The 15,830-nt window shown below is 46.8% G+C and overlaps 13 non-coding genes across 13 annotated transcripts; all 13 read left to right on the plus strand.

The window, feature by feature from the left end:
* The first annotated feature begins 525 nt into the window (after positions 1–525).
* trnal-uag (transfer RNA leucine (anticodon UAG)) lies at positions 526–607 on the plus strand. The gene has a single exon. It is a non-coding gene; the product is annotated as a tRNA-Leu (tRNA).
* Positions 608–1,471: 864 nt separating this feature from the next.
* trnal-uag (transfer RNA leucine (anticodon UAG)) lies at positions 1,472–1,553 on the plus strand. Its single transcript has one exon. It is a non-coding gene; the product is annotated as a tRNA-Leu (tRNA).
* Positions 1,554–3,101: 1,548 nt separating this feature from the next.
* On the plus strand, positions 3,102–3,183 carry trnal-uag (transfer RNA leucine (anticodon UAG)). Its single transcript has one exon. It is a non-coding gene; the product is annotated as a tRNA-Leu (tRNA).
* Positions 3,184–4,047: 864 nt separating this feature from the next.
* Positions 4,048–4,129, plus strand: trnal-uag (transfer RNA leucine (anticodon UAG)). The gene has a single exon. It is a non-coding gene; the product is annotated as a tRNA-Leu (tRNA).
* A 1,548-nt stretch (positions 4,130–5,677) lies between these two features.
* On the plus strand, positions 5,678–5,759 carry trnal-uag (transfer RNA leucine (anticodon UAG)). The gene has a single exon. It is a non-coding gene; the product is annotated as a tRNA-Leu (tRNA).
* An 864-nt stretch (positions 5,760–6,623) lies between these two features.
* On the plus strand, positions 6,624–6,705 carry trnal-uag (transfer RNA leucine (anticodon UAG)). Its single transcript has one exon. It is a non-coding gene; the product is annotated as a tRNA-Leu (tRNA).
* A 1,548-nt stretch (positions 6,706–8,253) lies between these two features.
* Positions 8,254–8,335, plus strand: trnal-uag (transfer RNA leucine (anticodon UAG)). The gene has a single exon. It is a non-coding gene; the product is annotated as a tRNA-Leu (tRNA).
* An 864-nt stretch (positions 8,336–9,199) lies between these two features.
* Positions 9,200–9,281, plus strand: trnal-uag (transfer RNA leucine (anticodon UAG)). Its single transcript has one exon. It is a non-coding gene; the product is annotated as a tRNA-Leu (tRNA).
* Positions 9,282–9,672: 391 nt separating this feature from the next.
* On the plus strand, positions 9,673–9,754 carry trnal-uag (transfer RNA leucine (anticodon UAG)). The gene has a single exon. It is a non-coding gene; the product is annotated as a tRNA-Leu (tRNA).
* A 2,019-nt stretch (positions 9,755–11,773) lies between these two features.
* On the plus strand, positions 11,774–11,855 carry trnal-uag (transfer RNA leucine (anticodon UAG)). Its single transcript has one exon. It is a non-coding gene; the product is annotated as a tRNA-Leu (tRNA).
* An 864-nt stretch (positions 11,856–12,719) lies between these two features.
* Positions 12,720–12,801, plus strand: trnal-uag (transfer RNA leucine (anticodon UAG)). Its single transcript has one exon. It is a non-coding gene; the product is annotated as a tRNA-Leu (tRNA).
* Positions 12,802–13,665: 864 nt separating this feature from the next.
* Positions 13,666–13,747, plus strand: trnal-uag (transfer RNA leucine (anticodon UAG)). Its single transcript has one exon. It is a non-coding gene; the product is annotated as a tRNA-Leu (tRNA).
* Positions 13,748–15,557: 1,810 nt separating this feature from the next.
* On the plus strand, positions 15,558–15,639 carry trnal-uag (transfer RNA leucine (anticodon UAG)). The gene has a single exon. It is a non-coding gene; the product is annotated as a tRNA-Leu (tRNA).
* Positions 15,640–15,830: the final 191 nt, after the last annotated feature.

The raw sequence follows: 15,830 nt of genomic DNA on the forward strand, positions 1-15,830 counted from the left end.
TTTTACATTACTTGCTTTTTAGCCAAGTCGGTGCTGAAAGTCCTTCACGGCCTCTGCTCCTTTCTTACAGATGCACCGTGTTGAAGCAGGGACAGCAATAGTTTACAATCACAGTGAAGTTACTTCAAAACAGGAAAATCACTTGAATAAAATAACATTGGAAAGCAATTAGTAGGCAAAAGTATGGAAACAGCCAGTTTTACTCATTGAAAAGGGCTTAGTGTGGTAGCGTTGCCTCTATTTCCGGAAGGTAGAAGGCGAAAAAAGGAATGGAAAGTCAATAGACATGAACGTAAATAGACACCAATAGCTTACAATCACAGTAAAGTTACTTCAAAACAGGAAAATCACTTGAATCAAATAACAGTGGAAAGCAATTAGTAGGCAAAAGGTTGGAAACAGACCGTTTTACTCATTGAAAAGGGCTTAGTGTGGTAGCGTTGCCTCTATTTCCGGAATGTGGAAGGCGAAAAAAGGAATGGAAAGAAACTTTTCCACCGGTCGTAGCGAACCGGTTAGCGCAGGAGCACAGTGGCCGAGCGGTCCAAGGCGCTGGATTTAGGCTCCAGTCTCTTCGGGGGCGTGGGTTCGAATCCCACCGCTGCCAATAGATCTTTTTGGAAGACTGCTGTGGCTGTGCAAAGTGATGCTGCTTGAACGTCCAAATTCAGCCGCTTTAACATTCCTTGCTCTTTAGCTTAGTCGGTGCTGAAAGCCTTTCACGGCCTCTGCTCCTTTCTTACAGATGCACCGTGTTGAAGCAGGGACACCAATAGTTTACAATCACAGTGAAGTTACTTCAAAACAGGAAAATCACTTGAATAAAATAACAGTGGAAAGCAAATAGTAGGCAAAAGGATGGAAACAGACAGATTTACTCATTAAAAAGGGCTTAGTGTGGTAGCGTTGCCTCTACTTCCGGAAGGTGGAAGGCGACAAAAGGAATGGAAAGAAACTTTTTCACCGGTCGTAGCGAGCCGGAGAGCGTAGGCACACAGGGTAGCGTGGCCGAGCAGTCCTAGGCGCTGGATTAAGGCTCCAGTCTCTTCGGGGGTGTGGGTTAGAATCCCACCGCTGCCAGTACATCTTTTTGGAAGACTGCTGTGGCTGCGCAAAGTGATGCTGCATGAACGTCCAAATTCAGCCGCTTTTACATTCCTTGCTTTTTAGCCAAGTCGGTCCTGAAAGCCTGTCACGGCCTCTGCTCCTTTCTTACAGATGCACCGTATTGAAGCAGGGACACCAATAGTTTACAATCACAGTGAAGTTACTTCAAAACAGGAAAATCACTTGAATCAAATAACAGTGGAAAGCAATTAGTAGGCAAAAGGTTGGAAACAGACAGTTTTACTCATTGAAAAGGGCTTAGTGTGGTAGCGTTGCCTCTATTTCCGGAATGTGGAAGGCTAAAAAAGGAATGGAAAGAAACTTTTCCACTGGTCGTAGCGAGCCGGTTAGCGCAGGAGCACAGGGTAGCGTGGCCGAGCGGTCCAAGGCGCTGGATTTAGGCTCCAGTCTCTTCGGGGGCGTGGGTTCGAATCCCACTGCTGCCAATAGATCTTTTTGGAAGACTGCTGTGGCTGTGCAAAGTGATGCTGCGTGAACGTAAAAAAATTCAGCCGCTTTAACATTCCTTGCTTTTTAGCCTAATCGGTGCTGAAAGTCCTTCACGGCCTCTGCTCCTTTCTTACAGATGCACCGAGTTGAAGCAAGGACACCAATAGTTTACAATCACAGTGAAGTTACTTCAAAACAGGAAAATCACTTGAATAAAATAACATTGGAAAGCAATTAGTTGGCAAAAGGATGGAAACAGCCAGTTTTACAAATTGAAAAGGGCTTAGTGTGGTAGCGTTGCCTCTATTTCCGGAAGGTGGAAGGCGAAAAGAGGAATGGAAAGAAACTTTTCAACCAGTCGTATCGAGCCGGAGAGTGCAGGCACACAGGGTAGCGTGGCTGAGCGGTCCAAGGCGCTGTATTAAGGCTCTAGTCTCTTTGGGGGCGTGGGTTCGAATCCCACCGCTGCCAGTACATCTTTTTGGAAGACAGCTGTGGCTGCGCAAAGTGATGCTGCATGGACGTCCAAATTCAGCCGCTTTTACATTACTTGCTTTTTAGCCAAGTCGGTGCTGAAAGTCCTTCACGGCCTCTGCTCCTTTCTTACAGATGCACCGTGTTGAAGCAGGGACACCAATAGTTTACAATCACAGTGAAGTTACTTCAAAACAGGAAAATCACTTGAATAAAATAACATTGGAAAGCAATTAGTAGGCAAAAGTATGGAAACAGCCAGTTTTACTCATTGAAAAGGGCTTAGTGTGGTAGCGTTGCCTCTATTTCCGGAAGGTAGAAGGCGAAAAAAGGAATGGAAAGTCAATAGACATGAACGTAAATAGACACCAATAGTTTACAATCACAGTAAAGTTACTTCAAAACAGGAAAATCACTTGAATCAAATAACAGTGGAAAGCAATTAGTAGGCAAAAGGTTGGAAACAGACAGTTTTACTCATTGAAAAGGGCTTAGTGTGGTAGCGTGGCCTCTATTTCCGGAATGTGGAAGGCGAAAAAAGGAATGGAAAGAAACTTTTCCACCGGTCGTATCGAGCCGGAGAGCGTAGGCACACAGGGTAGCGTGGCCGAGTGGTCCAAGGCGCTGTATTAAGGCTCTAGTCTCTTCGGGTGCATGGGTTTGAATCCCACCGCTGCCAGTACATCTTTTTTGAAGACAGCTGTGGCTGCGCAAAGTGATGCTGCATGAACGTCCAAATTCAGCCGCTTTTACATTACTTGCTTTTTAGCCAAGTCGGTGCTGAAAGTCCTTCACGGCCTCTGCTCCTTTCTTACAGATGCACTGTGTTGAAGCAGGGACACCAATAGTTTACAATCACAGTGAAGTTACTTCAAAACAGGAAAATCACTTGAATCAAATAACAGTGGAAAGCAATTAGTAGGCAAAAGGTTGGAAACAGACAGTTTTACTCATTGAATAGGGCTTAGTGTGGTAGCGTTGCCTCTATTTCCGGAATGTGGAAGGCGAAAAAAGGAATGGAAAGAAACTTTTCCACCGGTCGTAGCGAACCGGTTAGCGCAGGAGCACAGGGTAGCGTGGCCGAGCGGTCCAAGGCGCTGGATTTAGGCTCCAGTCTCTTCGGGGGCGTGGGTTCGAATCCCACCGCTGCCAATAGATCTTTTTGGAAGACTGCAGTGGCTGTGCAAAGTGATGCTGCTTGAACGTCCAAATTCAGCCGCTTTAACATTCGTTGCTTTTTAGCCTAGTCGGTGCTGAAAGCCTTTCACGGCCTCTGCTCCTTTCTTACAGATGCACCGTATTGAAGCAGGGACACCAATAGTTTACAATCACAGTGAAGTTACTTCAAAACAGGAAAATCACTTGAATAAAATAACAGTGGAAAGCAAATAGTAGGCAAAAGGATGGAAACAGACAGATTTACTCATTGAAAAGGGCTTAGTGTGGTAGCGTTGCCTCTACTTCCGGAAGGTGGAAGGCGACAAAAGGAATGGAAAGAAACTTTTTCACCGGTCGTAGTGAGCCGGAGAGCGTAGGCACACAGGGTAGCGTGGCCGAGCAGTCCTAGGCGCTGGATTAAGGCTCCAGTCTCTTCGGGGGTGTGGGTTAGAATCCCACCGCTGCCAGTACATCTTTTTGGAAGACTGCTGTGGCTGCGCAAAGTGATGCTGCATGAACGTCCAAATTCAGCCGCTTTTACATTCCTTGCTTTTTAGCCAAGTCGGTGCTGAAAGCCTGTCACGGCCTCTGCTCCTTTCTTACAGATGCACCGTATTGAAGCAGGGACACCAATAGTTTACAATCACAGTGAAGTTACTTCAAAACAGGAAAATCACTTGAATCAAATAACAGTGGAAAGCAATTAGTAGGCAAAAGGTTGGAAACAGACAGTTTTACTCATTGAAAAGGGCTTAGTGTGGTAGCGTTGCCTCTATTTCCGGAATGTGGAAGGCGAAAAAAGGAATGGAAAGAAACTTTTCCACTGGTCGTAGCGAGCCGGTTAGCGCAGGAGCACAGGGTAGCGTGGCCGAGCGGTCCAAGGCGCTGGATTTAGGCTCCAGTCTCTTCGGGGGCGTGGGTTCGAATCCCACCGCTGCCAATAGATCTTTTTGGAAGACTGCTGTGGCTGTGCAAAGTGATGCTGCGTGAACGTAAAAAAATTCAGCCGCTTTAACATTCCTTGCTTTTTAGCCTAGTCGGTGCTGAAAGTCCTTCACGGCCTCTGCTCCTTTCTTACAGATGCACCGAGTTGAAGCAAGGACACCAATAGTTTACAATCACAGTGAAGTTACTTCAAAACAGGAAAATCACTTGAATAAAATAACATTGGAAAGCAATTAGTTGGCAAAAGGATGGAAACAGCCAGTTTTACAAATTGAAAAGGGCTTAGTGTGGTAGCGTTGCCTCTATTTCCGGAAGGTGGAAGGCGAAAAGAGGAATGGAAAGAAACTTTTCAACCAGTCGTATCGAGCCGGAGAGTGCAGGCACACAGGGTAGCGTGGCTGAGCGGTCCAAGGCGCTGTATTAAGGCTCTAGTCTCTATGGGGGCGTGGGTTCGAATCCCACCGCTGCCAGTAGATCTTTTTGGAAGACAGCTGTGGCTGCGCAAAGTGATGCTGCATGGACGTCCAAATTCAGCCGCTTTTACATTACTTGCTTTTTAGCCAAGTCGGTGCTGAAAGTCCTTCACGGCCTCTGCTCCTTTCTTACAGATGCACCGTGTTGAAGCAGGGACACCAATAGTTTACAATCACAGTGAAGTTACTTCAAAACAGGAAAATCACTTGAATAAAATAACATTGGAAAGCAATTAGTAGGCAAAAGTATGGAAACAGCCAGTTTTACTCATTGAAAAGGGCTTAGTGTGGTAGCGTTGCCTCTATTTCCGGAAGGTAGAAGGCGAAAAAAGGAATGGAAAGTCAATAGACATGAACGTAAATAGACACCAATAGTTTACAATCACAGTAAAGTTACTTCAAAACAGGAAAATCACTTGAATCAAATAACAGTGGAAAGCAATTAGTAGGCAAAAGGTTGGAAACAGACAGTTTTACTCATTGAAAAGGGCTTAGTGTGGTAGCGTGGCCTCTATTTCCGGAATGTGGAAGGCGAAAAAAGGAATGGAAAGAAACTTTTCCACCGGTCGTATCGAGCCGGAGAGCGTAGGCACACAGGGTAGCGTGGCCGAGTGGTCCAAGGCGCTGTATTAAGGCTCTAGTCTCTTCGGGTGCATGGGTTTGAATCCCACCGCTGCCAGTACATCTTTTTTGAAGACAGCTGTGGCTGCGCAAAGTGATGCTGCATGAACGTCCAAATTCAGCCGCTTTTACATTACTTGCTTTTTAGCCAAGTCGGTGCTGAAAGTCCTTCACGGCCTCTGCTCCTTTCTTACAGATGCACTGTGTTGAAGCAGGGACACCAATAGTTTACAATCACAGTGAAGTTACTTCAAAACAGGAAAATCACTTGAATCAAATAACAGTGGAAAGCAATTAGTAGGCAAAAGGTTGGAAACAGACAGTTTTACTCATTGAAAAGGGCTTAGTGTGGTAGCGTTGCCTCTATTTCCGGAATGTGGAAGGCGAAAAAAGGAATGGAAAGAAACTTTTCCACCGGTCGTAGCGAACCGGTTAGCGCAGGAGCACAGGGTAGCGTGGCCGAGCGGTCCAAGGCGCTAAATTTAGGCTCCAGTCTCTTCGGGGGCGTGGGTTCGAATCCCACCGCTGCCAATAGATCTTTTTGGAAGACTGCTGTGGCTGTGCAAAGTGATGCTGCTTGAACGTCCAAATTCAGCCGCTTTAACATTCGTTGCTTTTTAGCCTAGTCGGTGCTGAAAGCCTTTCACGGCCTCTGCTCCTTTCTTACAGATGCACCGTATTGAAGCAGGGACACCAATAGTTTACAATCACAGTGAAGTTACTTCAAAACAGGAAAATCACTTGAATAAAATAACAGTGGAAAGCAAATAGTAGGCAAAAGGATGGAAACAGACAGATTTACTCATTGAAAAGGGCTTAGTGTGGTAGCGTTGCCTCTACTTCCGGAAGGTGGAAGGAGACAAAAGGAATGGAAAGAAACTTTTTCACCGGTCGTAGCGAGCCGGAGAGCGTAGGCACACAGGGTAGCGTGGCCGAGCAGTCCTAGGCGCTGGATTAAGGCTCCAGTCTCTTCGGGGGTGTGGGTTAGAATCCAACCGCTGCCAGTACATCTTTTTGGAAGACTGCTGTGGCTGCGCAAAGTGATGCTGCATGAACGTCCAAATTCAGCCGCTTTTACATTCCTTGCTTTTTAGCCAAGTTGGTGCTGAAAGCCTGTCACGGCCTCTGCTCCTTTCTTACAGATGCACCGTATTGAAGCAGGGACACCAATAGTTTACAATCACAGTGAAGTTACTTCAAAACAGGAAAATCACTTGAATCAAATAACAGTGGAAAGCAATTAGTAGGCAAAAGGTTGGAAACAGACAGTTTTACTCATTGAAAAGGGCTTAGTGTGGTAGCGTTGCCTCTATTTCCGGAATGTGGAAGGCGAAAAAAGGAATGGAAAGAAACTTTTCCACTGGTCGTAGCGAGCCGGTTAGCGCAGGAGCACAGGGTAGCGTGGCCGAGCGGTCCAAGGCGCTGGATTTAGGCTCCAGTCTCTTCGGGGGCGTGGGTTCGAATCCCACCGCTGCCAATAGATCTTTTTGGAAGACTGCTGTGGCTGTGCAAAGTGATGCTGCGTGAACGTAAAAAAATTCAGCCGCTTTAACATTCCTTGCTTTTTAGCCTAGTCGGTGCTGAAAGTCCTTCACGGCCTCTGCTCCTTTCTTACAGATGCACCGAGTTGAAGCAAGGACACCAATAGTTTACAATCACAGTGAAGTTACTTCAAAACAGGAAAATCACTTGAATAAAATAACATTGGAAAGCAATTAGTTGGCAAAAGGATGGAAACAGCCAGTTTTACAAATTGAAAAGGGCTTAGTGTGGTAGCGTTGCCTCTATTTCCGGAAGGTGGAAGGCGAAAAGAGGAATGGAAAGAAACTTTTCAACCAGTCGTATCGAGCCGGAGAGTGCAGGCACACAGGGTAGCGTGGCTGAGCGGTCCAAGGCGCTGTATTAAGGCTCTAGTCTCTTTGGGGGCGTGGGTTCGAATCCCACCGCTGCCAGTACATCTTTTTGGAAGACAGCTGTGGCTGCGCAAAGTGATGCTGCATGGACGTCCAAATTCAGCCGCTTTTACATTACTTGCTTTTTAGCCAAGTCGGTGCTGAAAGTCCTTCACGGCCTCTGCTCCTTTCTTACAGATGCACCGTGTTGAAGCAGGGACACCAATAGTTTACAATCACAGTGAAGTTACTTCAAAACAGGAAAATCACTTGAATAAAATAACATTGGAAAGCAATTAGTAGGCAAAAGTATGGAAACAGCCAGTTTTACTCATTGAAAAGGGCTTAGTGTGGTAGCGTTGCCTCTATTTCCGGAAGGTAGAAGGCGAAAAAAGGAATGGAAAGTCAATAGACATGAACGTAAATAGACACCAATAGTTTACAATCACAGTAAAGTTACTTCAAAACAGGAAAATCACTTGAATCAAATAACAGTGGAAAGCAATTAGTAGGCAAAAGGTTGGAAACAGACAGTTTTACTCATTGAAAAGGGCTTAGTGTGGTAGCGTGGCCTCTATTTCCGGAATGTGGAAGGCGAAAAAAGGAATGGAAAGAAACTTTTCCACCGGTCGTATCGAGCCGGAGAGCGTAGGCACACAGGGTAGCGTGGCCGAGTGGTCCAAGGCGCTGTATTAAGGCTCTAGTCTCTTCGGGTGCATGGGTTTGAATCCCACCGCTGCCAGTACATCTTTTTTGAAGACAGCTGTGGCTGTGCAAAGTGATGCTGCATGAACGTCCAAATTCAGCCGCTTTTACATTACTTGCTTTTTAGCCAAGTCGGTGCTGAAAGTCCTTCACGGCCTCTGCTCCTTTCTTACAGATGCACTGTGTTGAAGCAGGGACACCAATAGTTTACAATCACAGTGAAGTTACTTCAAAACAGGAAAATCACTTGAATCAAATAACAGTGGAAAGCAATTAGTAGGCAAAAGGTTGGAAACAGACAGTTTTACTCATTGAAAAGGGCTTAGTGTGGTAGCGTTGCCTCTATTTCCGGAATGTGGAAGGCGAAAAAAGGAATGGAAAGAAACTTTTCCACCGGTCGTAGCGAACCGGTTAGCGCAGGAGCACAGGGTAGCGTGGCCGAGCGGTCCAAGGCGCTGGATTTAGGCTCCAGTCTCTTCGGGGGCGTGGGTTCGAATCCCACCGCTGCCAATAGATCTTTTTGGAAGACTGCTGTGGCTGTGCAAAGTGATGCTGCTTGAACGTCCAAATTCAGCCGCTTTAACATTCGTTGCTTTTTAGCCTAGTCGGTGCTGAAAGCCTTTCACGGCCTCTGCTCCTTTCTTACAGATGCACCGTATTGAAGCAGGGACACCAATAGTTTACAATCACAGTGAAGTTACTTCAAAACAGGAAAATCACTTGAATAAAATAACAGTGGAAAGCAAATAGTAGGCAAAAGGATGGAAACAGACAGATTTACTCATTGAAAAGGGCTTAGTGTGGTAGCGTTGCCTCTACTTCCGGAAGGTGGAAGGCGACAAAAGGAATGGAAAGAAACTTTTTCACCGGTCGTAGCGAGCCGGAGAGCGTAGGCACACAGGGTAGCGTGGCCGAGCAGTCCTAGGCGCTGGATTAAGGCTCCAGTCTCTTCGGGGGTGTGGGTTAGAATCCCACCGCTGCCAGTACATCTTTTTGGAAGACTGCTGTGGCTGGGCAAAGTGATGCTGCATGAACGTCCAAATTCAGCCGCTTTTACATTCCTTGCTTTTTAGCCAAGTCGGTGCTGAAAGCCTGTCACGGCCTCTGCTCCTTTCTTACAGATGCACCGTATTGAAGCAGGGACACCAATAGTTTACAATCACAGTGAAGTTACTTCAAAACAGGAAAATCACTTGAATCAAATAACAGTGGAAAGCAATTAGTAGGCAAAAGGTTGGAAACAGACAGTTTTACTCATTGAAAAGGGCTTAGTGTGGTAGCGTTGCCTCTATTTCCGGAATGTGGAAGGCGAAAAAAGGAATGGAAAGAAACTTTTCCACTGGTCGTAGCGAGCCGGTTAGCGCAGGAGCACAGGGTAGCGTGGCCGAGCGGTCCAAGGCGCTGGATTTAGGCTCCAGTCTCTTCGGGGGCGTGGGTTCGAATCCCACCGCTGCCAATAGATCTTTTTGGAAGACTGCTGTGGCTGTGCAAAGTGATGCTGCGTGAACGTCCAAATTCAGCCGCTTTTACATTCCTTGCTTTTTAGCCAAGTCGGTGCTGAAAGCCTGTCACGGCCTCTGCTCCTTTCTTACAGATGCACCGTATTGAAGCAGGGACACCAATAGTTTACAATCACAGTGAAGTTACTTCAAAACAGGAAAATCACTTGAATCAAATAACAGTGGAAAGCAATTAGTAGGCAAAAGGTTGGAAACAGACAGTTTTACTCATTGAAAAGGGCTTAGTGTGGTAGCGTTGCCTCTATTTCCGGAATGTGGAAGGTGAAAAAAGGAATGGAAAGAAACTTTTCCACTGGTCGTAGCGAGCCGGTTAGCGCAGGAGCACAGGGTAGCGTGGCCGAGCGGTCCAAGGCGCTGGATTTAGGCTCCAGTCTCTTCGGGGGCGTGGGTTCGAATCCCACCGCTGCCAATAGATCTTTTTGGAAGACTGCTGTGGCTGTGCAAAGTGATGCTGCGTGAACGTCCAAATTCAGCCGCTTTAACATTCCTTGCTTTTTAGCCTAGTCGGTGCTGAAAGCCTTTCACAGCCTCTGCTCCTTTCTTACAGATGCACCGTGTTGAAGCAGGGACACCAGTAGTTTACAATCACAGTGAAGTTACTTCAAAACAGGAAAATCACTTGAATAAAATAACAGTGGAAAGCAATTAGTAGGCAAAAGGATGGAAACAGACAGATTTACTCATTGAAAAGGGCTTAGTGTGGTAGCGTTGCCTCTACTTCCGGAAGGTGGAAGGCGAAAAAAGGAATGGAAAGAAACTTTTTCACCGGTCGTAGCGAGCCGGAGCGCGTAGGCACACAGGGGAGTGTGGCCGAGTGGTCCAAGTCGCTGTATTAGGGCACCAATCTCTTCGGGGGCGTGGGTTCGAATCCCACCATTGCCAGTACATTTTTTTGGAAGGCTGCTGTGGCTGCGCAAAGTGATGCTGCATGAACGTCCAAATTCAGCCGCTTTTACATTCCTTGGTTTTTAGCCAAGTCGGTGCTGAAAGTCCTTCACGGCCTCTGCTCCTTTCTTACAGATGCACCGTGTTGAAGCAGGGACACCAATAGTTTACAATCACAGTGAAGTTACTTCCAAACAGGAAAATCACTTGAATAAAATAACAGTGGAAAGCAATTAGTAGGCAAAAGGATGGAAACAGACAGATTTACTCATTGAAAAGGGCTTAGTGTGGTAGCGTTGCCTCTACTTCCGGAAGGTGGAAGGCGAAAAAAGGAATGGAAAGAAACTTTTCCACCGGTCGAACCGAGCCGGAGAGCATAGGCACACAGGGTAGTGTGGCCGAGCGGTCCAAGTCGCTGTATTAAGGCTCCAATCTCTTCGGGGGCGTGGGTTCGAATCCCACCACTGCCAGTACATTTTTTTGGAAGACTGCTGTGGCTGCGCAAAGTGATGCTGCATGAACGTCCAAATTCAGCCGCTTTTACATTCCTTGCTTTTTAGCCAAGTCGGTGCTGAAAGTCCTTCACGGCCTCTGCTCCTTTCTTACAGATGCACCGAGTTGAAGCAAGGACACCAATAGTTTACAATCACAGTGAAGTTACTTCAAAACAGGAAAATCACTTGAATAAAATAACATTGGAAAGCAATTAGTTGGCAAAAGGATGGAAACAGCCAGTTTTACAAATTGAAAAGGGCTTAGTGTGGTAGCGTTGCCTCTATTTCCGGAAGGTGGAAGGCGAAAAGAGGAATGGAAAGAAACTTTTCAACCAGTCGTATCGAGCCGGAGAGTGCAGGCACACAGGGTAGCGTGGCTGAGCGGTCCAAGGCGCTGTATTAAGGCTCTAGTCTCTTTGGGGGCGTGGGTTCGAATCCCACCGCTGCCAGTACATCTTTTTGGAAGACAGCTGTGGCTCCGCAAAGTGATGCTGCATGAACGTCCAAATTCAGCCGCTTTTACATTACTTGCTTTTTAGCCAAGTCGGTGCTGAAAGTCCTTCACGGCCTCTGCTCCTTTCTTACAGATGCACCGTGTTGAAGCAGGGACACCAATAGTTTACAATCACAGTGAAGTTACTTCAAAACAGGAAAATCACTTGAATAAAATAACATTGGAAAGCAATTAGTAGGCAAAAGTATGGAAACAGCCAGTTTTACTCATTGAAAAGGGCTTAGTGTGGTAGCGTTGCCTCTATTTCCGGAAGGTAGAAGGCGAAAAAAGGAATGGAAAGTCAATAGACATGAACGTAAATAGACACCAATAGCTTACAATCACAGTAAAGTTACTTCAAAACAGGAAAATCACTTGAATCAAATAACAGTGGAAAGCAATTAGAAGGCAAAAGGTTGGAAACAGACCGTTTTACTCATTGAAAAGGGCTTAGTGTGGTAGCGTTGCCTCTATTTCCGGAATGTGGAAGGCGAAAAAAGGAATGGAAAGAAACTTTTCCACCGGTCGTAGCGAACCGGTTAGCGCAGGAGCACAGGGTAGCGTGGCCGAGCGGTCCAAGGCGCTGGATTTAGGCTCCAGTCTCTTCGGGGGCGTGGGTTCGAATTCCACCGCTGCCAATAGATCTTTTTGGAAGACTGCTGTGGCTGTGCAAAGTGATGCTGCTTGAACGTCCAAATTCAGCCGCTTTAACATTCCTTGCTCTTTAGCCTAGTCGGTGCTGAAAGCCTTTCACGGCCTCTGCTCCTTTCTTACAGATGCACCGTGTTGAAGCAGGGACACCAATAGTTTACAATCACAGTGAAGTTACTTCAAAACAGGAAAATCACTTGAATAAAATAACAGTGGAAAGCAAATAGTAGGCAAAAGGATGGAAACAGACAGATTTACTCATTGAAAAGGGCTTAGTGTGGTAGCGTTGCCTCTACTTCCGGAAGGTGGAAGGCGACAAAAGGAATGGAAAGAAACTTTTTCACCGGTCGTAGCGAGCCGGAGAGCGTAGGCACACAGGGTAGCGTGGCCGAGCAGTCCTAGGCGCTGGATTAAGGCTCCAGTCTCTTCGGGGGTGTGGGTTAGAATCCCACCGCTGCCAGTACATCTTTTTGGAAGACTGCTGTGGCTGCGCAAAGTGATGCTGCATGAACGTCCAAATTCAGCCGCTTTTACATTCCTTGCTTTTTAGCCAAGTCGGTGCTGAAAGCCTGTCACGGCCTCTGCTCCTTTCTTACAGATGCACCGTATTGAAGCAGGGACACCAATAGTTTACAATCACAGTGAAGTTACTTCAAAACAGGAAAATCACTTGAATCAAATAACAGTGGAAAGCAATTAGTAGGCAAAAGGTTGGAAACAGACAGTTTTACTCATTGAAAAGGGCTTAGTGTGGTAGCGTTGCCTCTATTTCCGGAATGTGGAAGGCGAAAAAAGGAATGGAAAGAAACTTTTCCACTGGTCGTAGCGAGCCGGTTAGCGCAGGAGCACAGGGTAGCGTGGCTGAGCGGTCCAAGGCGCTGGATTTAGGCTCCAGTCTCTTCGGGGGCGAGGGTTCGAATCCCACCGCTGCCAATAGATCTTTTTGGAAGACTGCTGTGGCTGTGCAAAGTGATGCTGCGTGAACGTCCAAATTCAGCCGCTTTAACATTCCTTGCTTTTTAGCCTAGTCGGTGCTGAAAGTCCTTCACGGCCTCTGCTCCTTTCTTACAGATGCACCGTGTTGAAGCAGGGACACCAATAGTTTACAATCAAAGTGAAGTTACTTCAAAACAGGAAAATCACTTGAATAAAATAACAGTGGAAAGCAATTAGTAGGCAAAAGGATGGAAACAGCCAGATTTACTCATTGAAAAGGGCTTAGTGTGGTAGCGTTGCCTCTACTTCCGGAAGGTGGAAGGCGAAAAAAGGAATGGAAAGAAACTTTTCCACCGGTCGTATCGAGCCGGCGAGCGTAGGCACACAGAGTAGCGTGGCCGAGTGGTCCAAGGCGCTGTATTATGGCTCTAGTCTCTTCGGGTGCATGGGTTTGAATCCCACCGCTGCCAGTACATCTTTTTGGAAGACAGCTGTGGCTGCGCAAAGTGATGCTGCATGACCGTCCAAATTCAGCCGCTTTTACATTCCTTGCTTTTTAGTCAAGTCGGTGCTGAAAGACTTTCACGGCCTCTGCTCCTTTCTTACAGATGCAACGTGTTGAAGCAGGGACACCAATAGTTTACAATCACAGTGAAGTTACTTCAGTACAGGAAAATCACTTGAATCAAATAACAGTGGAAAGCAATTAGTAGGCAAAAGGTTGGAAACAGACAGTTTTACTCATTGAAAAGGGCTTAGTGTGGTAGCGTTGCCTCTATTTCCGGAATGTGGAAGGCGAAAAAAGGAATGGAAAGAAACTTTTCCACCGGTCGTAGCGAACCGGTTAGCGCAGGAGCACAGGGTAGTGTGGCCGAGCAGTCCAAGGCGCTGGATTTAGGCTCCAGTCTCTTCGGGGGCGTGGGTTCGAATCCCACCGCTGCCAATAGATCTTTTTGGAAGACTGCTGTGGCTGTGCAAAGTGATGCTGCTTGAACGTCCAAATTCAGCCGCTTTAACATTCCTTGCTTTTTAGCCTAGTCGGTGCTGAAAGCCTTTCACGGCCTCTGCTCCTTTCTTACAGATGCACCGTGTTGAAGCAGGGACACCAATAGTTTACAATCACAGTGAAGTTACTTCAAAACAGGAAAATCACTTGAATAAAATAACAGTGGAAAGCAAATAGTAGGCAAAAGGATGGAAACAGACAGATTTACTCATTGAAAAGGGCTTAGTGTGGGAGCGTTGCCTCTACTTCCGGAAGGTGGAAGGCGACAAAAGGAATGGAAAGAAACTTTTTTACCGGTCATAGCGAGCCGGAGAGCGTAGGCACACAGGGTAGCGTGGCCGAGCAGTCCTAGGCGCTGGATTAAGGCTCCAGTCTCTTCGGGGGTGTGGGTTCGAATCCCACCGCTGCCAGTACATCTTTTTGGAAGACTGCTGTGGCTGCGCAAAGTGATGCTGCATGAACGTCCAAATTCAGCCGCTTTTACATTCCTTGCTTTTTAGCCAAGTCGGTGCTGAAAGCCTGTCACGGCCTCTGCTCCTTTCTTACAGATGCACCGTATTGAAGCAGGGACACCAATAGTTTACAATCACAGTGAAGTTACTTCAAAACAGGAAAATCACTTGAATCAAATAACAGTGGAAAGCAATTAGTAGGCAAAAGGTTGGAAACAGACAGTTTTACTCATTGAAAAGGGCTTAGTGTGGTAGTGTTGCCTCTATTTCCGGAATGTGGAAGGCGAAAAAAGGAATGGAAAGAAACTTTTCCACCGGTCGTAGCGAGCCGGAGAGCGTAGGCACACAGGGTAGCGTGGCCGAGCAGTCCTAGGCGCTGGATTAAGGCTCCAGTCTCTTCGGGGGTGTGGGTTAGAATCCCACCGCTGCCAGTACATCTTTTTGGAAGACTGCTGTGGCTGTGCAAAGTGATCCTGCGTGAACGTCCAAATTCAGCCGCTTTAACATTTCTTGCTTTTTAGCCTAGTCGGTGCTGAAAGCCTTTCACGGCCTCTGCTCCTTTCTTACAGATGCACCGTGTTGAAGCAGGGACACCAATAGTTTACAATCACAGTGAAGTTACTTCAAAACAGGAAAATCACTTGAATAAAATAACAGTGGAAAGCAATTAGTAGGCAAAAGGATGGTAACAGACAGATTTACTCATTGAAAAGGGCTTAGTGTGGTAGCGTTGCCTCTACTTCCGGAAGATGGAAGGCGAAAAAAGGAATGGAAAGAAACTTTTCCACCGGTCGTACCGAGCCGGAGAGCGTAGGCACACAGGGTAGTGTGGCCGAGTGGTCCAAGTCGCTGTATTAATGCTCCAATCTCTTCGGGGGCGTGGGTTCGAATCCCACCACTGCCAGTACATTTTTTTGGAAGACTGCTGTGGCTGCGCAAAGTGATGCTGCATGAACGTCCAAATTCAGCCGCTTTTACATTCCTTGCTTTTTAGCCAAGTCGGTGCTGAAAGTCCTTCACGGCCTCTGCTCCTTTCTTACAGATGCACCGTGTTGAAGCAGGGACACCAATAGTTTACAATCACAGTGAAGTTACTTCAAAGCAGGAAAATCACTTGAATAAAATAACATTGGAAAGCAATAAGTAGGCAAAAGGATGGAAACAGCCAGTTTTACTCATTGAAAAGGGCTTAGTGTGGTAGCGTTGCCTCTATTTCCGGAATGTGGAAGGCGAAAAAAGGAATGGAAAGAAACTTTTCCACCGGTCGTAGCGAGCCGGTTAGCGCAGGAGCACAGGGTAGCGTGGCCGAGCGGTCCAATGCGCTGGATTTAGGCTCCAGTCTCTTCGGGGGCGTGGGTTCGAATCCCACCACTGCCAATAGATCTTTTTGGAAGACTGCTGTGGCTGTGCAAAGTGATGCTGCGTGAACGTCCAAATTCAGCCGCTTTAACATTCCTTGCTTTTTAGCCTAGTCGGTGCTGAAAGCCTTTCACGGCCTCTGCTCCTTTCTTACAGATGCACCGTGTTGAAGCAGGGACACCAATAGTTTACAATCACAGTGCAGTTAC

This window comes from Carassius carassius, chromosome 1 (assembly GCF_963082965.1).
Source record: "Carassius carassius chromosome 1, fCarCar2.1, whole genome shotgun sequence".
NCBI classification, from domain to species: Eukaryota; Metazoa; Chordata; class Actinopteri; order Cypriniformes; family Cyprinidae; genus Carassius; species Carassius carassius.